We start from the raw sequence: 27,969 nt of genomic DNA on the forward strand, positions 1-27,969 counted from the left end.
TCTTGAATGAAAAAGTGTAGGGGCAGTGCCCAGGCCCTAAGTTCAAGTCCCATGACCTTCCAAAAAAACCAAACAAACAAATCAATTAAGCTGAAAGAGGACATGGTTTCTTTTTTTACTATGGCTTTGCTAATCCCAGCCTGCTGGCTGCTGACTCACACTGAACTTTAGTTCAGATAGTTTAAAAGATCACCTAATTATAGCTGCAGGTGAATTCAAGGAAGGTTGGGGCGGTGAAATCCTCCTTCAACACCACAACAGAGAGGGTATAAGCTAAAACAGATGGACCTCTATCACTAAGGAGCTTCACACCCAGCATATTCTAATCCTTTGTTTAAGCCTTTCCCTTTCTTATCATGTTAGTTAACCAAGAGCAGTGCCTGGAGGAATCAGATAACATGGCTGCGAGTAGCCTCGCTTGTGGGAAGAAAAAGAGGCCGAGTAGAGCCAGGGTCCCTGGGAAACAGTGTGTGTGTGTGTGTGTGTGTGTGTGTGTGTATTTGAGTCTGGGCATTAGCAACTCTCCTCTGTTTTCTTGTAAAGTCACTGTAGTTTGGTTGCAAAGGTCTAGCACCTTCCTGTAGCTTTCAAAATTGGGCGTTTGGGCAGCATTTAGCAGAGACCAAGGGCTGTAGCTCAGTGCCTCTGCAGTCCTTTCATGCCTGGCAGCTGCACCCTTTAATTTGGAGGCTACTGTGGTATTGTTGGTATTATTTAGGGTTTTGGCTTCAAAAGGGTCCGCAGTGATTTCTTTGTTATTTCACAGAAATTGGTACCAACAGCTGGCACGTCATGTGGTAGCAGTACTGGTTCTCTAGTTTGCCCCACACCTTTCCAGGGAGGGAGGCTGTGGGAAGAGCCTGTGGTCAGCATGCTGACCTACAAACACCCCACTCCCTGTGGGGACCTCACACTTGCTCAAGAGTTTTCCCAGGGTCTGTGTCTGTTACATGCGTTAACATTTACAAAAAAATAACAGATCAACCTTCATTGTCTCCCAAATATGAAGAAGCTTCATAGTTTTTTTTTTCCTGGTGAGGGAGAAAGAGAGAATTTTGGTTCTCTAGAATTTGGTCAGACCTTCCAGGGATGACATTGTATGTAGCTTAGCATTTATAGTTGCTGTTCAGAAATCCCTTGGCCTCCAGAGGCAAATGGTTCCAGGATTATTAACGAGAAGGCATAGATAGTATTTGCTCATAATCTGCATACCTTCTGTTGTAGACTTTAACTCATCTCTACACTATTTATAATACTAAGCACAATGTAAAATGCCATGTAAATAGTGATTAGATTGTATTTTTATTCCTTTTCATTGTTGTGATTTAAGTATTTTTTCTTAAATATTATCCATTTGCAGTAAGGAGGCCATCTCTGGCCAGCGCCATATTGGCCACATGGTGGATGGTAGGGTCTGGCATCTTGTCTTCATGCTGGGGAAAGGACTCCCCTCCCCCCCCCCCAATCACCTGCCTCCCAGGTAATGGACGTGTTTGAATCCCTGGAGGCAGGGGTAGGCACTTGGCAGATAGGTTACTGAATCTGTCAGTCCAGTGCCTGGGACTGGGAATTTCCTGAGGATCTGCCCCCTGTGCTGACCTATTTAGGCCTGGACCAGCCTAGCGGCCAGGACTCCATGCCACATGTATCCCTTTGATCGTGTCCTGTGTCCTGTTTCCTAGCTGGTCTCCAGTCATCATGGAGTCCCCATTCAACTCTCCATTGGAGCTGAACTGGCTTGTTGGTATTGCTCTTGTTCTTTCTTTCCTCCTTAGCATGTTTCTTAGCTGTATTATGTGTATTTGCATGCTGCAGGCCTGTGTAACAACTAGCAGCCTGCAGCCTGTTAACTGTATAATAAAGACTCCAATATTCTATACTTTAAACTGTGGCTTCTAGGATGCTTTACCTTATAACACATTGGGGTCAGTTGACTCTGAAGAGGTGGAACCCATGGATGTGGAGGGTCAGTGTATTTATTCCCAGCTGTCTAGCCTTGAAAAACTGTTTTGAATCAGTCTCTGGGGCAGATACTGTGTCACAGCTTATCCTCTTGAGAGGAGTTCATGTTATTTCTGGTGAATTTCTAAAGCTTATTTAATTAAAGTGCACACAATGAGTTTGGTCATCCTATGTAGTGTATAGCTATAAGACAACTAGGACACAGAGCCATCTATCACCCTATGAGAGTTTCTTTGCATGTCTTATTAGTTACTTCCCTCCCAGTTACTCCAGCAACAAGAAACTTGTTTTTTTCTATTACTATAGTTAGCACTTTTCTTCTCTTCTTCCTCTGTCTTCTTTTGTGTGTGTGTATTAGGGCTTGATCTCAGGGCTAGGTGCTCTCCCTTAGCTTTTTCCTCTCAAGGATGATTCTCTGCCACTTGAGCCACAGCTCCACTTGCAGCTTTTTTTTTTTTTTTTTTTGATAGTTAGTTGGAGTCTCATAAACTCTCCTGCCAGGGCTGACTGAACCTGAATCCTCAAATGTCAGCCTCCTGAGTAGCTAGCATTACAAGTGTGAACCACAGGCTCCTGACTGTAGTTTGCTTTTTTCTGGAGTTTCAGACAAATGAAGTCAGTGTGTTTGAGGCTTGTCCATGTCATGGTGACTTGTGGGGAACTGCCATGGTTGCTGATGGGACCACAATGCAGGTATGGAGAGCAGTTTGTCTTTCCATTGACCAGTTGGTGATGTTAAGCTGTTTCTAGTGTGGGGCAATTTTGAATGAAGCTGCTATAAACACTCATGGGCAAGTCTTTGTGTGACTTCAGTCTTCATTTCTCTTAGGCGAAATACCCAGGAGTGAGTGTGGTGGCTATAAGGTAGACATATGCTTAAACTTCGTAAGATCCTTCAAAAGGATCTTCCAAGGTTGGCTGTGCCATTTCTGTCCCAAATGGACACATTCAGTCTCAGAATACAGCTGGCCTTGGAAATCCATGGCTATATATTTGTGCAATGACTTCAGAGATTTTTCTTTTTTTTTTTTGTCTGGTCCTGGGCCTTGAACTTGGCCTGAGCACTGTCCCTCAGCAACTTTTGCTCAAGGCTAGTGCTCTACCACTTGATCTAGGATACCACTCCTGGCTTTTTCTGTCATTTGTTGGAGATAAGAATCTTGCAGACTTTCCTGCCCAGGATGGTTTTGAACTGTGATCCTCAGATCTTAGCTTTCTGAGTAGCTAGGTAATCCTAGCTGAGATACCAGCACCCAACTCAGAGATGTTTTTAATGATATTTAAATCTTTTTAATTTTTAAAAAATTATCTTTAAGACCAGGTGCTGGTGGCTCACACCTGTAATCCTAGCTACTCAGGAGCCTGAGATCTCAGGATTGCAGTTCAAAGCCAGCTTGGACACGAAAGTCTGTGAGACTTTTAACTCCAATTAACCATCAAAAGAGTGTTAAAGTGGGGGCTGGGAATGTGGCTTAGTGGTAGAGTGCTTGGCTAGCATACATGAAGCCCTGGGTTCGATTCCTCAGTACCTCATAAACAGAAAATGCCAAAAGTGGTGCTGTGGCTTAGTGGTAGAATGCTAGCCTTGAGCAAAAAAAGTTCAGAGACAGTACCCAGGCCCTGAGTTCAAGCCCTAGGACCAGCACAAGAAAAAGTATCTTTAAGTAGCTGTAAAAGCGGGTTCAATTCAATTCAACATGTCAGTTTATGAGTGCAATGCATTGTGACATCATTCTCCCCATTGCTTCCAGCCTTCATCCCTTCAAGTTCACATATGTACATTGAATATTATGACTGTAATCCTACCCTTCCTCTCTCATTAGTCTGCCATCTCTTCATGTTACAGCTTCCTGGTATTGATTTTTTTAAATGTAAGTTAGTTGTTTGAAGGCGTTACACCATAGCAACCCTCCCATGCATATACCATACTTTAGTCAATATGTTTATGGATATATGCACATGACCCTGTAGAGAGGTGTTTTTTTATTTTTATTTTTTGATCCCACATGTAATTACGCTACTTGGTTTTGGGGAAAAAAGAAGTCATGTCTGAGTGAGATGACCCTAGCCTTGAACTCTGGAGATCTGGACAAGGGTTTGCACTGTCTTCCTCCTACACAGCGCCCCCTGGCGGGGGGGGGGGGGGGGGGGGGGGGGGGGGGGGGGGGGGGGGGGGGGGGGGGTCAGGTCTCCTGAATATGACTAGAGTCCTCAAGTGTTATGTCTCTCATCCTGTGTTCAGATAATGCCTGAAGGCAAGAGGAAAAATTATATGTGGCTGTCAAATTAAGTGGGAAGTAATTAATCATGGAGATAGTTACAGCATGCTAAACTGCTTGGTTTCTTGACCTTTATCACGTGTGTTGGGCAGGGGTCAAGTTTAAATCCAAGATGACAAGTGTCTGGGGTTATGAAGAGTTCTGTCAAAATGCTGGGCTTGGGGGGTGTCAAGGACGGTATCTCACACCTGGGTGAAAGCTGACTCCTAGTTATTAAAAAAAAATAGTGATGGCAAAATTACACCTTGGGCTTAAACTTCTGGAAAGGCTTTTAGAGTTGATGCATGGGGACATCCTGGTTTGGGGGAAGCCTCTGGGTCACTGTGGTTTACCTTGGAAGGCTGTCATTCACCACTGGTACTCTGTACCAGTTGAAGTGCAGCTGGTGGCTTCTCCTGAAAACCGTCAGCCTCTTCCTCTGGGGTTAGGAGCTGTCAGCTGTGGCATGTGTGTACCCCATGGAAGCCATGTTTGCATGTTTGTGTGTCCTGTTAGACCCTGGGTAATGACATTTGTGGGATTAAACTTTCTCATGTATTCTTTACGGGGCCTGGGGTCAAGTTCCAGTGAGGTTGATTCCATCTAAGCCTTGTTGAGGGAGGTGGGGACTGTCTTTTCTCATTCAGAGAAATAACTAGACATCATAAAACCACACTAGATAGTAGAAAGTGTCACATCATACACAATAGCTCATTGTTTGGAAATGTCTTAGTGTTGGAAGGCTCTCTGATGCTCCACCCCTTCCTGCCAAATGGGTAGAAGGAAGCTCTACCCAGCATATGGACCCCAACTTCCGGGTACCCTTGAGGTACCCTTGAGCATTCCAATTTGGGTGCTGGTGGCTCACGCCTGTAATCCTAGCTACTCAGGAGGCTGAAATCTGAGGATTGTGGTTCAAAGCCAGCTAGGCAGAAAAGTCTGTGAGACTCTTTTTTTTTTTGTCGGTCGTGGGTCTTGAACTCTGGGCCTGGGCGCTGTCCCTGCGGTCTTCAGCTCAAGGCGAGCACTCTACCACTTGAGCCACAGTGCCACTTCCTCTGTGAGACTCTTATCTCCAATTAACCACCAAAAAGCTGGGAGTGGAGATGTGGCTCAAATGATACTGCACCAGCCTTGACTGAAAAAGCTAAAGGAACAGTGCCCAGACCCTGAGTTCACGCCCCAGGACTGGCGTGCGCACGCACGCGCGCGCGCGCGCACACACACACACACAATTAATCAACACTCTGATTCTCTCGGGAAGACAGCAGCAACCAACATTACTTAATTTTTTCTTAATCCAGTTGTCCTAAAATAATCCTGGAGAGCAAAGAGGTGCTCTGTACACGCCCCAGATTGCTTAATAAGGACCAAGTTGGGAAATGACAGTTATTTTTCTGTTTCAAAATAAGTTGGTTTGGAGGGAGCTGGGAAACTGTGGGGGTTGAGTTGCAAAATGACTATAATTGTGGGAGAAGCTTTTTCTTTCAATTTGGAAGCATACTGAACAGTGTATGCCATTTAGAAATAATTCCCAGTCGGAGGATGGCCTTTCATCTGTGGGGCGCGTCTCAGTGTGGGGCGCTGTGGGATTGGCTCCCAGGCGAGCCTCATCTTCTCCTGCACCTTCAAGTGGCCACACTGAGCGGAAGCCATGGGAGCACAAAGCTCAGCTTTTACTCTCACAGGGAACAACATCAGGAAGAGCTAGTTGAGCAGAGACAGGAGAAAGCTGGACCTGCAAACAGGCAGGAGGCCGCCCAGGAGCTCTGGTTACCCAAGGCACTAGAATGGATAGCCCTTCTTTTGTACTCCATATGAGTTTCCTTAGCATAAAGCAACACATCTCTACTCGGGGTTGGGTACTGAGCCAAACACAAGGAAGCCAGGACACAGAGACACAGTCCCTTCTCCCATTCTATGACACCATGCATAGGGGCCTGTCTCATGGAAAGTTGGAGGGAAGCCTGGCCTGGCCAAAGTGGGCAGCTGAGATAGCTGCTTATAGAATGGAAGGGACTGGGTGGGCCTTGGATGGCACTGTGCTCATGAATCAGTAGAACGGACCATTGGGAAGAAAGGTAGGGAACCTCAATCCACAGACAGATGCTGTCACTCAGATACTCAGGGAGAAAATAGGTGCTGATCTGTTGAGAGGCTCGAGTGAAGGAGACCTGGCCTTTCCTGCTTTTTTTTGATTTTTTTTTTTTCATTTGTTATGGCCTGTGGCATTTCTTTTTCTTTGTTTTGTGCCAGTAATGGGGCTTGAACTCAGGGCCTGAGTACTGTTCCTGAGCTTTTTACTCGAAGCTAGTGTTCTACCCATTGAGCCACAGCTCCATTTCCATCATGTATGTATATATGTATGTATGTATATGTATATATTGTATATATATATATGTATGTGTCCATGTGTAGTTAATTGGAGATAAGGTTAATTGGAGATAAGAATCTCACAGACTTTCTTGCCTGGGCTGGCTTTGAACCACGATTCGCAGATCTCAGCCTCCTGAGTAGTTAGGTAGGATTACAAATGTGAACCTTGCCTGATGGTTCCTCCCCCCCCCCCCCCCCCCTTCACTGTAGTGCTTTTATTATTATCCACAGTTCTGAAAATCCCCAACATTAAAAAACAAGAACATGGAACAATCAGGTCCTTGTCTTTTTTCCTTTTTTTTTTTTTTATGATAGAGTCTCACTATGTAGCCCAGGCTGGCCATAAATTCTTGTCTGACCCCACTCTGCCTCCTAGTGCTGGGATTATAGGTAGGAATCACCATGCCTACCTTTCTTTTTTACTTATCAAAAAGTTAATTGTCCCTCTTTGCTCTTATGGAAATAGGTAAAAACAAAGAACTTTGTCTTATTTTCTTATTATCCCCAGAACCTACAAGACTTATAGCACCTAAAACTGTTCATCAAGTACCTGTTAACTAAACAGAGCAGATGCACCTGTAGGGTTTGGTGGCAGGTAGGTGAAGGCCTCAAGTAATCCAGATCATAGCATAGATCAAAGCATAGGTTGGATGGGCAGACATAGGGATGTAAAGGCAGGATAAAGGAGGGGAGAGGTCTCCAGCTTGGATATCACCAGAAAGGGATACTTTCTTTATTGGATATGCTTTGAAGGACTGTATAAGGGCTGGAACTCCAGACCCAAGCCCTTATTTAATAGTAATTTTCAGATGGTTCCATTGTCTGGTCACTCTCACAATAGTTCCTTATTCCAAGATCCCAAGCCCTGCCTCAGTTTCTCAGCTCTCAGGCTATAACTTTAACCCAGTGGATAAGCCTGAGGTTACAGCTGACTTTTAGATAAGTTAGATGTTCCTTTATTTATTTTATTTGGCAATGTATGAACTCAGGGTCTTGTACTTGCTAAGCTGGAGCTCTAGCACTTGAGCACTGCCTCTAGCCCTGATATTTGATGGTTATTTTGGAGATGAAATGTAACATGCTTTTTCTTTGTGTCGGCCTCTAGCCATGATCCTCCAGATCGCTGCCTCCTGAGTAGCTAGGATTTGAGCCACCATCTGTAGATTTTCTCTTTAAAGCTAAGTAGGAAGAAAAGATAAAACTTTAATTGTGATGAAAAGAACATAAAGACCTAGAAAGGTCTCAGATTGGATCTGGGTGTTTTAATTTTTAAAAATTTTTCTCTCAGTTGTTCATGGCCACTTGAAATTAGTAATTTAATAGTATGCTTATGTTTGTTGATATGTTAGTCAACTCTGCTTTAAAGGAAATAAGAAAATAGTTTATTCTCAGCCAAATATTATGGCCCTCTCAAGAACATGGGGTCAAGTTACCTTGAATGCCATGTTTTGCCATGGGAGGGATCACATGTGCTTCCAGAGTCTCAGGGAGAAAGGACCTCATAGGCCACTTCATTGACCTATCACACAGTGGGAGGTGGGACAGGGTGTCAGTCTCTTCCACAACTTCCTGATTTGTATTCATTCTTTGCTCAAGGGTTGGTCTGGCCCTCTGCTGGTTTACTGATACATCCTGAGAAGCTTAGCCATTAGTCAGGGGAATTTTAGGTCAGGTACAAAAGGCAAGGTAATTGGTTATTCAAAAGGGCTTAAAATAGCTCAAAGTAACCTGACTTAAGATCTACAACATTCCATCCCTCCATCATCATGATGTCCTAGTCATCCAAGGTCAAGGGGTTTTCTGTAAGTGCCCGCGCTCGCGCACGCACGCACACACACACATATACATAGACATATGTATACACACATCTTTATTTCCGGCACTGAGGATTAAACTCAGGGCCTTGTGCATGTTAGACAAGTGCTCTACCACTGAAATCCATTCAGAGAGCCTTGCAGGATCTTATATATTGCAGCTTCTTCAGAGAATTTCAGTTCAGTTCTTCTTGTGTAGCTCATTTTCATAGAGCTGTTGTGTGCCCTGCTAGTGTGTGTTTGGGTTCACATCACTTTTGGTTATAAAGCTGTGACTCAGGCACTACCTTTGACTTGCTGGAAGCTCCCCAAAGTGCTATTAAGGGGCCTAAATGGTATTCATTACCCTAAAGTTGAAAATAAGGAAATAGCTCCATGTCCTTCAATGACATTTATCCCACATCATTGCCTGCAGACCTGCCCAAAGCTATGTGCTAACTGGTAGGAGATAAGTTATATATCCATTTCCTTACAGATGCTAATGGTTTCTGTGTGGGTATGGTACCTAAACATTATGATTTCTATTGTGGCACAGATCATGCCCCATTTTTGTGTATAACTTAGCAAATTTGTGCCATCATTCTTCCTTGGTTGTCTCTCAAAGTCTGTCTGGTCCTCAAAGTGCCCTGCAAAACAGCCATGTAAATAAGTGTGCCCAGCACACATAAGAGAGCCTAACGCCAAACTTCCAATATTTTGAAATCAGTACATTAACAGAGGAGATTACAAAGTTTCCCCGAACTATGTCTGGCTTGCAAAGATCAAATTTGTTCAAAAGACATCATCCACTTTTGATTTGTTTCTATTCTTCAGCATTTGTTTCTCATGGAGCTGAGGAGAAAGTATTACTCTGTTCAAGTTATACAATCCACTTTACCCTGCTCATTCACTTCCTGTTTTCTCTTCGTACATTGCTTTTAGAAACCTTACAAGAGTGATCCAGAAACAAGTGGTGGCCTGCACCCTGCCAAGGCTGTAATTAAGCCTGCCTGGGGTCCTCTGCTAGGACGCTCACTCCCTTCTTTCGTCGAATGGCTTCTATGCTAGATCTGCGGTTGCTTGGGGAGTAGGCAGTCTGGTTACCTCTATTCTAAATACCCTTTCCTCCCTGACTGGTGTCCCCAGAGTAGCCCTGGATCTGCCTGGGCCTAGCTTTACCCATAGTTCCCCCTTTGCCTCAGATTTGCTTTCTGTTCTTATAGTGACCTGAAGCCAATGGCGATGTGAACATATGAAGTAGAAAATTCCAGAAAGAAACAATACATAAGCTTTAAATAAGTTTTATTGATAGCTTGTAGTTGCAATTGTTCTATTTTTGTTCTATTTTTAGTTGCTCTCCTCTCTCCTCATCTCCCCTCCCCTCCTCTCCCCTCTCCTCTCCTCTCCTCTCCTCTTCTCTTCTTTCTCTCTCTCTTTCTCTCCTTTCTTTCTTTTTCTATCTTCCTTTCTCTCTTTTACTTTCTTTCTTGTGTTAGTACTAGGGCTTGAAACACAGGGCCTCTTGCTCTTACTCTGCATGTTCACAGTTGGTGTTCTACCACTTGGAGCCATGTCTCCAGCCCAGCTTTTTTGCTGTTTAATTGGAGATAGAGTTAAGGAGACTTTTCTTTCTAAGCTGGCTTTGAAACTAAATCCTCAGATCCCAGCCTTCTTAGTAGCTAGAATTACAGGTGTGAGCCAGTGGCGCCAGATTAGTTGTTAATCTACCATTCCCAATTTACAAAGTTCATCAATGACATGTATAGATAGGAACAGCCTACTGTGCGGAGGGTTGGTGTTATCATGGTCTTATGCCTCCACTGGGGCTCTGTTGTCCTCTCATAGGTAAGGGAGGATGGCTCTGCCCTTTTATACCTGCATTGCAGATAACTATCTATCCCTGTGGGCTTAATGCCTCTATTAGGGCAATATTAACTTCTAGAGACAAATGGGAGAAAAATATAAGAAAAACAATCTCATCCAGAAGCGAGGATAAAAGATGACTGTCATTTCAGCGTCACACACCAAGAGAAACCACCCAGGTAGCACCATTCTTCTGGAAGGGAAAAATCTATAGATGCTTTAGTCACTGGCTCCATGGACCAAAATGAGCTTTTATTTCTGAGGCATGTAGGAGGAGGAAGAGAACAGGTCCATGTTCCAAAAATGGCCCCAGTTTACATTTTCTAACGTCCCAAGTTGAGACAGCTTTCCGTTCAAGGACCTTCGAAGTTGTTATTATTTTTCTAAAGCCATTAAGCAAATATTACCAAAAAAGAAAAGAAAAGAAAAGATATGCAGGAGTTTGAGGCTGGATTCTGGGCAGAGAGGAGCTCTGAGTCTCAGGGTTCTCAAGCTTTAAGTTTCCCAAAGCCACCTGGATGGCCTATGGAGGAGGTGATGCTCCAGGTAAGAGCGGAGGAGTTGATTGGTTTCTCAGGGTGATGACGCAGACCTGTGCTAAGGCGGAGCTTGGCTGGTGGTGGGTCAGGAGAACTCAAGTCATGGGCAGACTCTGAGCCTCGAGTGGCTGTGTTTTGGTACATCCTGAAAGAAAAGGGAATCTCACCACATACTGTGTTGTGTAGACTCCTTTCTCTTCGTCAGATCCATCTTGTGAAGGTATTTATCTGCATCATGGATCTCCTCACAGTGCCTCTTTTTACAAGGTGTCTTCATTGTGACTGAGAACCCCAGATGCTCTGTTTCTAACCCACCATGGAGCACATTACAGATTTAGTGGACACATAATGTTATCCTGGCTGAGCTGGAGATGGGGTTGCTGTCCTGACCTGCTTGTATCTACTGTTCAGGGGTGATGGATTTTGAAAATTTACATATATGATCAATGCAGTAGAACTAATTCATACATTTATGTCTACACTCAGAAATATGCACATTCACACATGTGCACACACACAGTGCATTCTTGCACACATTCACATACATTCTAACACATAAATACACACACTCAGCCATACTCAGGTACTTTTTTTTGTCAGTCATGGGGGCGTGAATTTGGGGCTTAGTCACTGTCCCTGAGCTCTTTTGCTCAAGGCTAGCACTCTACCACTGTGAACAATGGTGCCACTTCCGGTTTTCTGATGCCTAATTGTCTTATGGGCTTTCCTGCCTGGGCTGACTTTGAACCACAATCCTCAAATCTCAGCCTCCTGAGTAGCTAGAATTACAGGCATGAGCCACCAGCACTCAGCACACAATGCACTTTTACACACACCCTGCTTTCATACATATATATTCACACATATGTATTCGGATACATATACATACTCAGACATATACATATACAGATATACACACATACAAATACATAGTTACTTTTGCAATATCTTATCACTCAATGCTAATATGAAGTCTTTTGATGCTTGTAATCCAAGGTACTCAGGGTACTGAGATCTGAGGATTGTGGTTCAAAGCCAGCCTGGGCAAGAAAGTCTGTGAGACTCTTAGCTCCAATTAACTACCAGGAAGCCAGAAGTGGCACGGCACTGTGGCTTGAAGTGGTAGAGTGTTAACTTGGAGCAACAGAGCTCAGGGTCAGTGCCCAGATCCCAAGTTCATGCCCTACAACCAAAAACAAAAACAAAAGTCATTTGAGCATTAGAACACACAGCAAATCTGCTATGGTGAAGTTAGTTTTGGTAGCATGATTGTCTTGTGGTTACTTTACCCTGAGGCCACCCCACAATGAAGGCCTCCCTCCCTTTCCAACCATACCCTATTTGGGAAGGAGGGTCACAAAAGAAGAGCTCCCCCCACACTACTATGAGAGGGAGACCACTGCAACCCTGCAGGAAGGTGCTGAAATGAGGGTGTTGATTGGTTCCAAACCCTCTTTCCTGGGAATTTTGAGCTATGACTGGAAATTTCAGCCTAGTAGGAAGCAGTATGGGCCTGAGCACCCTTGTAGACCCTGAGTGGCCTCGACCCTTTGCACAGACTCACAATTGAAGGTAGGTGTGTTGGTGACACTATCGACTATCCAGATGCACTTCACTTCAAATGGTGCTATGACTTGTGAACATTAATTTGGCCTTATTCAGGCACATTCTTGTCTACCAGGTTTCCTTCCTTAGCTGGAAACCTATTAAGCTGATTATCTTGTAAGTGAGCCTTGTTTTAGAAACTGGATCAGTGTGTGTGTGTGTGTGTGTGTGTGTGTGTGCGAGAGAGAGAGAGAGAGAGAGAGAGAGAGAGAGAGAGAGAGAGAGAGAGAGAGAGGTGGAGATGGAAGAATCTACTCTTAGTAGCACGTTGGTCCTGGTGCTTGAACTAAGGGCCTGGGCACTGTCCCTGAGCTTTTTGCTCAGTATTTTACTACCCAAGCCCCAGCTCCACTTTTAGCTTTTTGTGCTGATTAATTGGAAACAAAAGTCTCAAGGACTTCCTGAGTTGGCTTGAAATTGTGAGCTTCAGATCTCAGCTTCCCAAGTAGCTAGGATTATGGACATGAGCCATTAGTGCCCGGTAAATCCTGTGTTTTGATAGTCTTTCTTTTTTGTTATTCAGAAGGAATTTAAATTTATTGTTAATAATGTAATGTGGGCTGTTTGGATGTGTAGATGTATGGTTTCATTCTAGCAACATGGCTGAGCACCAGGTTCAGACATCATATAGGCTCCAGCTGGCACCTGGCTGTACCTGCAGACCTGTATCTACATCTGAGAAATGGGAGTAGTACTGCTGGCTCCTAGGGGCTACTAGGAGGAGTATGTGTGGTGAGTGAATTTCAGTAACTGGTAGCCAGTTTTAAGTTGTTGGCAGGATGAGATGGTGTGCAGGCTTTCAGGGGAAGGTCTGGTTGAGGCCTGGATGGAGAACAAAGTATCTGTAGCTTTGGTTTTGACCAGGCAGAAGGAGGCAGGCAGCCTCGGACCAGGTGATTGGCAGGGTGTGGATTTGGGGTTCTGTATAAGCTTGGGCAACCTCCTTTTCAAGTTGTCTGGTGACCCCCAGTTTGGTAGCTTTTCAGTGGTAGATGAGACCCTACAGGACTCCTGGGGGAATGGCTAGGAGAAAGAGGGGAGCACAGGCCCTCATGCCCACAATGGGTGTTCGAAACCAGTGGGTGAACTATTTTGTGTGTGGGGAAGTGGTAGTGTGACTCCCTTAGGTCATACATAGTGAGTGGCCTTAGAAAGCCAGGCCTGCCTCTCCTGCCTCAATAGATTCTAAATTTTGTGAGTTGGAATCAGTCTTCTAATAAAATACTTATGGGTGGACTCATCACCAAATCTTGTTCTGTGTTCCTATTGGGGTAAGGGGTCTGGCCAAGGGCATTCTGAAAGAGTTGTGGATGCGGGGAGATGCCTGCCAGATGGGAGAGTTCCATGGGTGCGGGTCAGGTACTCTTAGCAATCACGTGCTCAGATGGGCCCATCCAGCTTCTCCCCAGGGAACAGGGAGCTTTAACTAACTGAAAGGGGCAATACAGAACTGAAAGGCAGTATCTGCCTTTAACCCAACCTACAAAGGAGTCAGAGGGAATCTGGCTGGGAAAAGGGGCACTGGGTGACTTGGTCCCCAACCTGGTCTAGGTCATTTTTTTTTTTTTGGGTCCGGTCGTGGGCCTGAACTCTGGGCCTGGGCGCTGTCCCTCAGCTCTTCAGCTCAAGGCTAGCGCTCTACCACTTGAGCCACAATGCCACTTCCAGCTTTTTTTCCCCCCTGCTTATGTGGTGCTGAGGAATCGAACCCAGGGCCTCATGCATGCAAGGCAAGCGCTCTACCACTGAGCCACCTTCCCAGCCCCTATTTTTTCTTCTTTTCTTTCTTTTTTTTTTTTTTTTTTTTTTTTTTTTTTTTTTTTTTTTTTTTTTTTTTTTTTTTTAATTTAATTTTATTTGTGAACATACTGTACAGAGGAGTTACAGTTACATGGGCAGGATAATGTGTACATTTCTTACCAAGCATTGCAGCCTCCTCCTTTGTTTATCCTTCACATCCCTTCCCAGCCTTCCCCCTCCCCCCCTAATCCCAATCCTTCTCCTTCCTCCCTCCCCCCAGCCCCCCCCCCCCCCCCCCACCAACATTGTAAAGTTCGTTTTGGACATGACAACTTGTACTTCTCATTGTTGCAACAGGTCCACCTGTATCCTTAAACAACTGGTTTTTCCCCATCTCCTCCACAAGTTATACTGACATCAAATATAGTAAAAGCAAGGGTTATACTGTGGGGGAGGGACATACAAAGCAACAAAGAGATAATCTTATAAATGTGTTAGAAACACATGCATGAAAGAAAAAAACATTAAAATACACATCTAAGGGTTCATTTTCCTGACATCACATTATCTGACCTTTTCCGCTTGACTCATACCTATACTAGATATTACAAATAAGGGAAACCATGGGACCTACGTTTCTTTGGGCCTGGCTTACTTCACTTAATATAATTTTTTCCAAGTTTTTCCATTTCCTAACAAATGGGGCAATGTCATTCTTTCTGATGGAGGCATAGAATTCCATTGTGTATATATACCACATTTTCTTGATCCATTCATCTTTCTTCTTTTCTTTCTTTCTTTCTTTCTTTCTTTCTTTCTTTCTTTCTTTCTTTCTTTCTTTCTTTCTTTCTTTCTTTCTTTTTTTTTTTTTTTTTTTTTTGCTTATGTGGTGCTGAGGAATCGAACCCAGGGCCTCAGGCATGCAAGGCAAGTGCTCTACCACTGAGCCACCTTCCCAGCCCTGATCTAGGTCATTTCTGAACTGAAACTTAATTCTAGTCTTCAATGCTATCCCTCCCATCCTGTCACCTGTACATTGTGATTGTCTCCTAGGGTGCTGAGTGACCCAGGGAAGTGTCCAGAATGTGTAAGGAACGGTTGACATGGCTTGGTGTACCATGTACAAAAGCTCAGTCGAAAATGTCTATGACAAATTGTTAGGGTGTAAGACGTGGAATGAGATATGTAGGAATGAAATGTGTAGCAGTTTTTTATTGTCAATGTATGCAAATATGTGGTTCTGGAAGGTTGTGTAAACAAACTATTGTGTTGAGAGTAAAAGTCCAAGATTAGAGAAAAACATTTAACTTTTTTTTCTCTTAGAAAGCCAGACTTTGCAGCAATGGTACTCCCTGGACACTGTGTTGAAAATAACTATACAACCTGTGGGCAGGGATGGAAGGGAAAAGCTGGGAGAGAGCGAGGGAAGAAATGTACTCACTACCTGGCTTATGTAACTGTAACCTCTCTGTACATCACCTTTATAACAACAAGAAAATAATTTAATTAAAAAGCAAGCCCTGCTTCTCGTGCCTCAACAGATTCTGGATCATGTACTTTTACTGTTCCCCCAGAAACTCCAGATAGTCTCAAAAACCTGCTTTATTATATAATTCATAAAGAATGCTCTATCTTTGCCCTTAGAGAAGCTTCAGAAAACAAAAGCCTCTAATCCTACTTGAAAATCTGACTCTAAAACTCCCATTAAATCCGAGCTGAGGAGTGCACTTTAGGCCTCTAGTCCCTGCCTCTTCCCATCGCCCTCCAGTCCTGAGAGTTCAGCTACATCTCCTGATTTGTACCAATGCCATTTGGTCATTTCATCACCATGTGCTCTCTTATTGTCAGTTATTCTTTTCTGTGTCAGTATTGTGGCCTGACATATTCTCACTCAGCTGGCCTGCTTGGCTGGCACACTGTCCTCTAAGTCATGCCTCCAGTCCAGCTGTTTTGTTGGCTACTTTGGAGAAGACATTTTTCTGCGCAAGCTGGCTTCAAACTGCATCCTCTTTAGTAGTTAGGATTACAGGACTGAGACACTGGTGCCTAACTTTGTCATTTTTTTTAAATGAAAAGTTTCTTCTTTGTGCATTTTGAAAACAGACATTAACAAGGGCATGTTTATAGGATGCAGTGTGATATTTCCATACCTGATCAGATCAGGGAAATTGGCATAGCTGTCATTTTCTTCCTGTTAAAAACACTTGAAGTTCGGGGGCTGGGAAGGAGGCTCAGTGGTAGAGTGCTTGCCTTGCATGCCTGAGGCCTTGGGTTTGATTCCTCAGCACCACATAAGCAAAAAGAAAAAAGCTGGAAGTGGTGCTGTGGCTCAAGTGGTAGAGCGCTAGCCTTGAGCTGAAGAGCTGAGGGACAGCGCCCAGGCCCAGAGTTCAGGCCCCACGACTGGACCCAAAACAAACAAACAAACAAACAAACAAACACTTGAAGTTCTCTCTGCCAGCTGTTTTGAAGCACACAGTTAATTGTATCCAGCCATTCAGTTGCACCCCTGTAATGGTATCCATCTCCCTATTTCTGGCCTCCCCAGCCTCTGGCAGCTACTCTTCTAGGACTCTGCTTATATGATACAACATTATAGTCCATTTTTTTGTAGTAGTGGGATTTGGATTCAGGGTTTTACACTTACTAAGCAGGCTCTGTATGAACTGAATCATGCCTACAACCCTTTTGCTTTAGTTATTATTATTATTATTGTTATTGTTATTATTATTAGTGTATGGGGGGAGGGGCCTAGTACCAGAGTTTGAACGCTAGCCCTCATACTTGTGCTCAACTTTTTTGCTTATAGCTGATGCTCTTCCACTTGAGCCATGCCTCTAGGCTGGCACTTTACTGGTTATCTGGAGATAGCGATTCAGACTTTTTGCCAGGCTTAGCTAGCTTCAAAACCCAATCCTCAGATTCAGTCTCCTGAATAACTAGGATTAAAGGTATGAACTACTGGCACCCACTGCAGCAGTTTTTTTTTGTTGTTGTTGTTGTCAGTTGTGGGGCTTAAACTCTGGACTTGGGCGCTGTCCCTGAGCTCTTCAGCTCAAGTGCTCTATCACTTGAGCCACAGCGCCACTTCTGGTTTTCTGGTGGTTAATTGGAGATAAGAGTCTCATGGACTTTCCTTCCTGGGCTGGATTTGAACCATGATCCTCAGATCTCAGCCTTCTGAGTAGCTAGGATTACAGTTGTAAGCCACCAGTGCCTGGCTCAGTTATTATTATTATTGTTGTTGTTATTTTTGTCGGTTGTGGGGCTTGAACTCTGGGCCTGGGTGTTGTCCCTCAGCTCTTCGGCTCAAGGCTAGCATGCTACCACTTGAGCCACAGTGCCACTTCCTGTTTTCTGGTGGTTTATTGGAGATAAGAGTCTCATGGACTTTCCTGCCTGGGCTGGCTTTGAACCATGGTCCCCAAATCTCAGCCTCCTGAGTAGCTAGGATTACAGGTGTGAGCCACCAGTGCCTGGCTCTCAGTTATTTTTAAAATAGAATCTTATGCTTATATTTGGGTTGGTCTGGACCACAATTCTCCTGTTTATACTTCCTGCATAGCTGGAATGATAGACAAATGTCACCATCCATGGCTTACTTGTTGAGATGTGTTCCAGGTTGGCCTGGAATAAGATCCTCCTGATCTCTGACTCCTGAGTAGCTGGGATTACAGGTGTGAGCCATTGTACCTAGTTATTGTCCTCTTTTTAAAAATATTTTTAAAATTATCTTTAGGTAGTTGTACAAAGGAGTTGCCATTCAACAAAGCAGTTAATGAATATAGTTCATCTTGATCAATGTCACCACTTTCAACATTCTCACCCATCTCTCCCAACCCTCCCCTTCCCTCATTTTTCTTAGTTTTGTAGGATATGCATTAACTGCATTCTCCTGCTTCTCTTCACTCACCTATCCCTCTCTCCCCTTGGGCCTACCCTCCCTTGCAAGTACCTGTTTCCTAGTGGTTACTTACTGACCTTAGATTTAGCCTTTCTACGGAATTGCACTGAGTTCTTTCCTGAATCTACCATATTTCAAAAATGCAGAACACTTCATGAATTTGCATGTTGTCCTTGTGCATGGGTCATCCTAATATTCTCTGTATTGTTCCAATTTCAGTATATGTGCTGCCGAAGTGAGCACCTGTTATCCATTCTTTTTTTTTTTTTTTGGTCCAGTTGTGGGGCCTGAACTCTGGGCCTGGGCGCTGTCCCTCAGCTCTTCAGCTCAAGGCTAGCGCTCTACCACTTGAGCCACAGCACCACTTCTGGCTTTTTTCTTTTTGCTTATGTGGTGCTGAGGAATCGAACCCAGGGCATTGCAAGGTAAGCGCTCTGCCGCTGAGCCACCTTCCCAGCCCACTGTTATCCATTCTTAATCAAACTTGATTGCACAAAATCCCCTCTTATATCTACAGAAGTAACATTGGAAGACATTTTGCATAGCTCAAGGCAAAGCAGCACCTGATATAAATGAATAGAAAAAAAAAGTAAAACTCAGAAGAACATTAGAAGCATCTTGGGATATTTCTGAGTTTTTTTTCTATTTCTTTTCTGATGCTGTCTCATGAGAAACATCTTTTGTTTGCAACCACACATTGACTTTTTTCCCTCATATTCTTTCATTTCATTTTTAGACAATTTGATTGATTTTTTAAAATATAAATTGTCTAAGAAAATCAGATTAGATTGGCCCCACAGGGTCCTGCACACTAAGGCCCTTTTGAAGTAGTTCCATTGCTTCCTTTTCCCCTGTTGAGTAACTCACCATAGCTACAGCCTCTGTCAGAGGACCAGTCACTTCAGAGGCAGCCAGAGCCTGGTAAGTGTTCGATCGGCAACCTTGTTTTCTCAGGATTCCTGTCACTCCAAATCAAACATGCTTCCTTTGCACTGCAGGCTTCCACATCGCCCAGGGCCTTCTTCCAGCAGCTGCACTCTGCCTGGAGCAATCAGGTAATTAATTCCTAAGACAATAATAGGTGGTGATGGAGGTGAAGGTTTGACTGTACAGCTAGGTCTGAAAAGCTCAAGAGCTTGGACCTGGGATATTCTCAGCAACCTCTCTTCTTCCTCTACCATCAGGGCGCTGCTGCCATGAGGCCTTCCCCAGCCTCCCAAGTCAGCACCATCCTGATTCCAGCCTCCCTTGGCTCCCCTCTACCTATTTGCTATCCCTGTCTCTGGGCAGCTCAGGCTGCAGGATCAGCAGGGCCTCATTCAGAACAATTAGAATAACAGGGTATGCACATGGCTCATTATAGCTCAGCAGACTTTCATATGGCTTCCATAAGTAAGTACATATCTGTTAACTACTAAAAGGGAAAATAATAGAGCAAGAAGAGAGAGTATGTAGCCATAGTGTGCAGCCAGTCCCCTGCTTGGAGTGTGAGGGTGTCCTAACCGCCCATCTCCCTCATTCCACCCAATATACCAGGGAGATCCAGACCACCAGAACTCTGAAAACAGACTCAAAGGTGCTGAGAATTGGATGCTTATTATTTTCTGTGATTGTGGCTGCCATCCTTACCTCACTGGGGAGCCAGAGGAGGGTAGACTTGAGGCCTCTATCTTCCTCCTCCTCCCACACTCATGCACTGAACTGCGGGAATCACTCAGAGGGAGCACTCAGTGAAGGCATTGGAGCTGTTGCCAGTGTCTGATACTGTCTAGCATGTAGGGCACTGGGCTAAGGCTTGTACCTGGAGGGGGCCCGTCTCTTGGGCAGGAGATCTACCTCTCCCCTCCTTCACCCAGGACTTGGAGACGCCCAGCAAGAGAGAGTAAGTCTGGGATGGTTCTGGATGGAGATGGGGACAACTGTAGGTCCCCAGTATGGCTGAGGCCATAGATCTCTAGGAGATTGTAGAGCCCTGGTTGGTTGTAGAAGTTCCAAGAGTTCAGTTATTGGCCCCAACAGGGCCATCACTTTCCAGAATGTACTACAGTGCCACTGCTGTTAAACCTTCCAGATGTGCTGATGGTGCCATGCAGCTTGCAGATCATGCCTGGAGCCAGTGGCGGAGCTATCGTCACCCTCTCCTCTCCTCTCCACTTCTTTCTTTCCCATTGTGGGGCTGTGGCTTTATGGGAGCTGTGGATACTGTGGGTTTTGCACTTAAAGCCTATGAGGGTCCCACTGGCATTTGGAAAGCAGGACCTGCATGGTCACCTCACTCCCAGCCACAGCCCTGACATTCTGGAGGAAAGCAATCCTTTGGTGAGATGCTACTCAGCTCCAGCTAGGATTTGGCTGAGTTGTGCCTGGGTATCTAGCCCTTTCTAAAATCCCTAGACCCTAGGGTGTGATAATCCACTTAGACTTTCAAAACTATGAAATACCAGAGTCAACTTGCCTTAGGTCCTTCATTTACCACTGACTAACGATGAGCAAGGTTTTGTTTTGCTTTTGTTTTGGTGCCAGTACTGGGGCTTGGTTCAGGACCTGGACACTGTCGCCTAGCCTTTTTGCTCAAGACTTGTGCTCTTATCACGTGGGCCTTAGCTCCATTTCTGGATCTTTGGTGGTTCATTGGGGATAACAGTCTTTCAGGTTTGTCTTCCCAGGCTGGTTTTGAACCTTAATTCTGAGACCTCAGCTTCCTGAGTAGCTATAATTATAGGTGTGAGGCCCCTGTGCCTTTTTTTGATGTGTGACATTGGGGGCTGAACTCAGAGATTCTCATTTGGTATACAAGCACTCTATCACTTGAGATTTTCTCTATTTTTTTAAAAAAATTTTATTGTGAAAATACTGTACAGAGGGGTTACAATTACATGGGCAAGATAATGAGTACATTTCTTATCAAGCATTGTTGCCTCCTCCTTTGTTTCCCCTTTCATCCCTTCCCATCTCTCCCCCCACCCCCACCTCTTTAATTATTATTATTATTATTATTTTGGTCCGGTTGTAGGGCCTGAACTCTGGGCCTGGGCACTGTCCCTCAGCTCTTCAGCTCAAGGCTAGCGCTCTACCACTTGAGCCACAGCGCCACTTCCGGCTTTTTTCTTTATGCTTATGTGGTGCTGAGGGCCTCAGGCATGGAAGACAAGCACTCTACCACTGAGTCATCTTCCCAGCCCCTCTTTAATTATTTTTTATGCTCCATCCTCATATCTGTTTTGCACAGAACTGGAAGAACTGGAATCACAAGCATGTGCCACTATGCCCAGCTTAATGGTCTAGATGGGATTTCACTTGCCTTTTCCCCAGACTGGCTTTGAACCTCTTTCCTCTAGATATCTGCCTCCTGAGCAGCTTGAATTGTAGGCATGAGCTACTATGCCTAGCCAGTGAGCAAGGTTCTTCACTTCTTTGGCCTTCACATTGCTCAGCAGGGATAATACTAGAAAACATCCTATGAGACGGCTGAGGATGGAGTAAGATGGTCCTCACAGAATTAGCCTGGCACATGATGAGTGTCCAGTCATCATTCATGCTGCCTTGTATTTAGGGCTGGACTGTTTCTGAGGAAAGTGGCCCCCATGCACTCAACATCTTAAAAAAAAAACTCATACACTCAACACTTAAAATTTAAATTGTAGCCAGGTGCTGGTAGCTCATGTGTGTAAACCTAGCTACGTGGGAGGCAGAGATCTGAGGATCATGGTTCAAAGCCAGCCTGGGCAGACAAATCCAAGATTCTCATCTCCAATTAATTAGCAAAGTCTGAAGTGGAGCAACTGCTCAAGTAATAGAGCACTAACCTTGAGCAAAAAAGCTGAAGGACAAATCAAATCATGCTCACTGTGAATGACAGAATATCTAGGACCTGAGTTGCAGCTCCAGCACTAGCACAAAAACAAAAACAACAAAAAATAAAACCGTGGCCTGGCAGACCAATAACTTCTTTTTTTTTTTTTTTCTTCTCTTTCTGTGGTGCTGAGGAACCGAACCCAGGGCTTCATGCATGCGAGGCAAGCACTCTACCACTGAGCCACCTTCCCAGCCCCATAACTTCTTTCTACACAGGGTGATGGCCAGCTGGTTGGGTGTGAGTGTCTGCAGGGGGGAGGTTTCTTCTGTAGTCCTGGGAAGGGAGATGAAGGTCATACAGGGCTGTATTAGGGACTCAGGTTAGGGCTCCTGTAACTAGGCCCCTCTGCCAGCTCAGCGGAGGTGGGGAGCTTCTCCTCACTCACAGCCCTGGGATGGGAGCTCTTGTCATCCCTGAGTGTCCTGTTCTCGCATGTCCCTCTCCACGCTGACTCACCTGTGGTTTCCATTCCCAGAACCTCTTCTGCTGTGCTTTGGAGTTTTTCCTTTTTTCCTTTTGGGGGGGGGGAGTCATGTGTGTGTTTTGTTTCTCCCACAGCTGAGTGGCCTGACCTCACCTCTCTCACCACGCCCAGACCTTTCCAGGAAACATTCTCTGGGTACAAAGTGCAATTTTCTAGCCCGTGAGAAAAGAAATGGAGAATGACGTGTTATTTTGCATCATTTTGTACATTTTTGGCTGCTTAAAAACAACAACACACCAAACCAACTTTCCCCTTAACTCATCTTGTAGAAATGCTACGAGACCTCGAGTGCAGCTGGCTGGGTACAAGGCAGCCTCGGCCTGCCCTGCTTCTCCTCTGGGCCTTACCCGCTCACTGTGTGCCCTCTCCCACTGTCCTCTTCCCACCCGTCAGGCCTTTGTCTTTAGCTTTTAGAACATTGCTCTGACTTGCCAGAAAATCTTTGAAGAGAGGCATTAGATTCTCTCTTTCAAAAGGTTTTTAGAGGCTGGGAGTGGGGCTCAAGTAGTAGAATGCCTGCCTCGTAAAGAGTTCAATACCCATTACTACCAAAACCCAAACAGGTCATCTCAAAAAGCTTTTATGAAAGCAAACCACACTCGCTGTAAATAGAAATATTCCAAACACAGAAAAAAAACGTAAGGAAGAAAGGATCCACTGAAATGAAACCAGTGTGGGCTGTGGCATTCTGTGCTGGCCATGTTTGCTTGCTTAATGTGGGATCATGGGTTCAACTAGTTAACCCTGGAGTGGCAGCTGACGAGCTCTTCACCCCTTTGCCTTTGCTCTTCTTTCTCTTCCCAACCCTGAGGACAAAGCCTGCTTTTGTTTGTGGTGTTGAGGACTGAACTCAGGACCTCCAGCATGCTAGGCAAGAGCTCTACCACTAAGCTGCACCTCCAGTCCCTGGATATCATCAGAAAGAATGCTATCCAAGCCTATAGCGTGATATTGCATAAGAAGCTGGTGCTTTAATGATCTTGGATTGATGGCTTGGACACATTTCTAGGGAAGAGAACAATAGTTAGGAGCACAGACTTAGTAGCTGCGCTGCCAGCCCCTGAAGCCTGTCTGTTCCTGGCTGGCCTGAACAGTACTAAAAATTCTCTGTGTCTCAGGTTCTTCATTTCTAAAATGGGGATTAATGTTGGGTGCTAGTGGCTCAAACTATCATCTAACCTACTCAGTAGACTTGAGATCCAAAGATAATCCTGCAAAGCTAGCCTAGGCAGACAAACACAAGAGACTCTGAAATAGAGGTATGGCTCAAGTGGCAGAGTGCCAGTCATGAGTGAAAAAACAGAAGTAAAGTATTAGTCCTGAGCTTAAGCCCAGGAACCAGCAAAGCACAAATCAATACATAAAACAGTACCTAACTCATGTGTGTGTCAGATGAATAATACAGTGACATTTTAGGAACTGAAGAACCACGTAGAGGACAGATTGCTATGTATCATGGAACCTAAGTTTGCAGTGGGCAACACTATCTAGTTATGAGGAAGGGCACGCCATACAGTTTGAACAATAATAAAATTGAGTAATGAGGCTCTTATAGTGTGTCCCATTGTTAAGCGATGAACGATTATACTTCACTGCATTTTTGCCATATAATTATTTATTTTTGTAATGTTGGAGATTGAAGCTAGGCCCTCATCAGTGCTAAGCAAGCACTCTAATAACTAGTCACATCCAAGACCTTCCTTTCATTAAAAGATGGACAACTAAGAAGTTATATAAATTATATATATATATATATATAAATATAAAATGTATAATATGTTTTGGGATATGTATACATTATGGAGCATGGAGTAGCTCAGTAGAGTTAATTAACATATGAATGAGCTTACATAATTATCACTTTTTCTGGGGACAACACTTAAGATGTACTTGCTTTGTATTTTTCAAAATATAATACATTTTGAGCCTGATGTTCCTTGGCTTCCATCCTGCAGTCTTATGACCTCCTTATTTCCCCTTTGTACCTTTATCTCAGTGGCCAGTAGTCCTGGGTCAGAGGACTGTTCCAGAAGCATGAAGCAGCATGGAAGTTAGTTTCTGCCCAACAAGGAAAGATCAGCATGCATTTTAGAGAACAGAAAGGGGGAGAGGAGAAGTTATGTGATACTTGAATTGAAGCCAGATAGATTTTCAAAAAATTTACACTAAAGCCCAGTGCTGGTAGTTTGTGCTTGTAATCCTAGCTAATGGGGAAGCCAAGAACAGGAGGATCAAAGTTTGAGGTCAGTCTTGTTAGAAAAGTTCTCAGGACCCTTTTCAAATGCACAGCAAGGAGGATTGGCACACACACGTGTGTGTGTGTGTGTGTGTGTGTGTGTGTGTGTGTGTGTGTGAACATAGCATAGCAGGCTGAGATTGGGAGGATTGTGGTGTCAAGGCAGCCAAGGCAGAAAAGTGAGCAAAACTGTCTCCATGGAAAGGAAGCTGGATCCAATGATGGGTACCTGTCATCCCAACAATGAATTGAAATTTAAAAGTAGGTGGATCATAGTTCAGAGATGCACTGGGGCAGGAAGCAAGAAACTCTTGAAAATATCCAGTGAAAAATGAGGCTGGCAGCAATCATAAAGGCAATAAATAGAAAATAACAAAAGCGTAAAGGAGAGAAAAAGACGGGACCATAGACACACCCGTCAGAGACACATTTTGACATTTTCACTTTTTTTTTTTTGGGTCCGGTCGTGGGGCCTGAACTCTGGGCCTGGGTGCTGTCCCTCAGCTCTTCAGCTCAAGGCTAGCACTCTACCACTTAAGCCACAGCGCTACTTCCGGCTTTTTTCTTTTTGCTTATGTGGTGCTGAGGAATGGAACCCAGGGCCTCATGCATGCGAGGCAAGCACTCTACCACTGAGCCACCTTCCCAGCCCACATTTTGACATTTTTGTCATAGTTCTTTTTAGCTTTCAGTATATGACCACTTCTGTGTAATTTTATTTTAGTTGGATTTCATTGTGTATGTAATCCTGTATTGTAACTTGCCACTTAACATCATAACTATGTTGCCGTATCATTAAATAGTCTTGAAAATGTCATATTGGAATTACTATGGTGTATATTCCATCCTATGGATGTACCATAATTATTTAGCCATCCCCCCTATTGTAGGAGGCATACATTGTTGCCAGGTTTTGTAACTCTCTATAAAGCTTCCAGGAACATCTTTGTAAAATCACTCCAAGTTTCTTACTGGCTCCTTCCCATGGTTTGCAAGGAGGGCTGCTGCCAGGTGGAAGGATTCAAGCTTTCTTAATTCTCTTAACTCGCGTGTACAAGTTGCCTTTCAGAATGGTTCTTCCAAAACTAGATAGTAACCTGTGTGTATGTGTGTGTGTGTGTGTGTGTGTGTGTGTGAGAGAGAGAGAGAGAGAGAGAGAGAGAGAGAGAGATGTGGAGGTGGAAAAATCTACTCAGGTATTTTATGTTCTATGAACCCTGAATTAGAGAGAGAGAGAGAGAGAGAGAGAGAGAGAGAGAGAGAATCTGACTTGTATTTAGAGAGCTCTAGACCACAAAGGAGGAAGGAAGTAAATGAAAAGTTGATTATTTACTGTGTACCTGTCTGAGTAGAAAGAACAATAATAATACACTAACTAGAAAGGGTCTCTTTCTAGGACAGTCCACGTACTTTTCTTGGCTTTGTTCACATTTTTATTTAAGTCTTTATTACTTTTACCTCTAAGTCATCCAGTTTTAAAGGACTTTGTATATGAAATGCATCACCCAGGCTGTTATTCAGCAATAGTATTGATGCTATCTGCCAACCACTGGACATAGCACATATCCATATGCTCCATATCCAATCAAGAGTCAGCTGATCTTGGGCATACCCAGGCCCAGGCTGGCCTGGCTCTGTGAGGAATGTCACAACTGTCACTTCACACACAATTCTAAGCACACAAAGTCTGAGAAAGGCCATGCTTAGGTGTCTGGACCAGGCATACTGGTTTTCTAAGAGGATGATGATGATGATGATGATGATGATGATGATTTGCTGTATTCTGCAGGTTCAGAACCATTTCTTTCTGCTATTAACTGGTGAGTTCAGAACCTGTTAGGTGCTTTGGAATGTTGGAGAAGCAGAGCATTATGATTCTCAATTTAGGTTTTTTTATTTAAAATATTTAAAAAGATTTAAAGCAATGTCTTAGCTAAAAACATGATGCTTTAGCTGGGTGCAGGTGACTCATTCCTGTAATCCTAGCTATTCAGGAGGAGGCTAAAATCTAAGGATTGTGGCCCAAAGCCAGCCTCAGTAGGTAAGTTTAAGAGACTCCAATTAACCACCATAAAGCTGGAGGTGGAGGTGTAAATTCCAGCTTTGAGCAGAAAAAAATTAAAGGAAAACACGAGGCTTTGAGTTCAAGGTCCCGTATTTGTACACACACACACACACACACACACACACACACACACACACACACACACACACACACACACACACACACATGCTCAACCAATCAAAGAAACAAAAAACCATGATGCTTTCAGCCAGCCTACACCCAGCTAGTATTTGAGAGGCCTAAATGAAGTGACAAGGGATACCTGAAGAACACCTCCAGGCTGACCCCCCTTTTCACTCTGCCACTGTCTCTGAAGGAACCTTTTCCTGAGGCAGAGAACCGAGCACCAAAATCTCCAGGTTCCTTCTACTCTAGACACTAGCCTCCCCAGGTTGCTAACACAGAAAGAGAAACAGTTGTTCTCATGCATGTCAGTGGGTGGCGCCAAAGAGCAAGGGGGGGGGTCTGATTGCCCATCCTCATGGAATTGTCTTGTGGTTACATGAGCCAATTCTTCATCTACAAAACTGATTGAGAGCACTATCCGCCTCTTAAGTGACTGCAACAATGTATTGAAAAACCATATACTGGACACATAGGAAGATTTCTTTCCCTTCCTTGTGATTCACCCCAAGAATAATCAATCAAGGAGCAAGGAACACATTCCAATTACTCAGAGTGACTTGAAAGGATGATATTAACTCAGTATGTGGGGGAAACCTCTAAGGGAGGTCCTGAGCAGAGGTTTTTCAAATGCACAGAGATGGTGTTGAGATTCTGAGCATGGAGTGAAACAGCCTCTTCACAGTCATGCCCTTCATGTTTTCCCAGAATTCCTAGCTGCTGGTTTGGCATTGAGACCCTGAGCACTGTGCCTGTCAGTTATTCCCTGGGTATCCTGGAGTTTCATAGGGACTCTAACTAGTGCCAGTACAGGAGATGGAAGGCTCTAGAAGCTAGAGGCAGAAGTGGGGCTGTCTGTGGTCCTGTGCCTGCTGTGAGGGATACTGATGGACAGATCAGGGGTCCTGTTGCCAGGCCTCCCAGGGTGGTAAACTGTTCCTATGTACTTCTATCTGCAAAGCAGCCTTTGGCTTGAGGTCCAGGCTTAGTCCTGAACTGTGTGGGACACAGCAGTGCCACTTTTGCCCTGGCCACCTTTTCTAACAGCACATGGGTGGAGCAAGGCTGTTCCAGCTTTCTCTCTGAGAGTGGTGCATGTGACAATTAGCTGTGTGCAGGGCAAAGGATGCCTTGGCTTGTGCCTGGCATGTGGCTGACCTTCTGC

The 27,969-nt window shown here is 44.4% G+C and overlaps 1 non-coding gene across 1 annotated transcript; it reads right to left on the minus strand.

Moving 5' to 3' along the window:
* Positions 1-18,176: 18,176 nt before the first annotated feature.
* LOC122121391 lies at positions 18,177-18,283 on the minus strand. The gene has a single exon (XR_006149935.1). It is a non-coding gene; the product is annotated as a U6 spliceosomal RNA (small nuclear RNA).
* Between the last annotated feature and the right edge of the window lie 9,686 nt (positions 18,284-27,969).

Source organism: Dipodomys spectabilis, unplaced genomic scaffold, assembly GCF_019054845.1.
Source record: "Dipodomys spectabilis isolate Male_0828 unplaced genomic scaffold, ASM1905484v1 ptg000187l, whole genome shotgun sequence".
Taxonomy (NCBI): Eukaryota; Metazoa; Chordata; class Mammalia; order Rodentia; family Heteromyidae; genus Dipodomys; species Dipodomys spectabilis.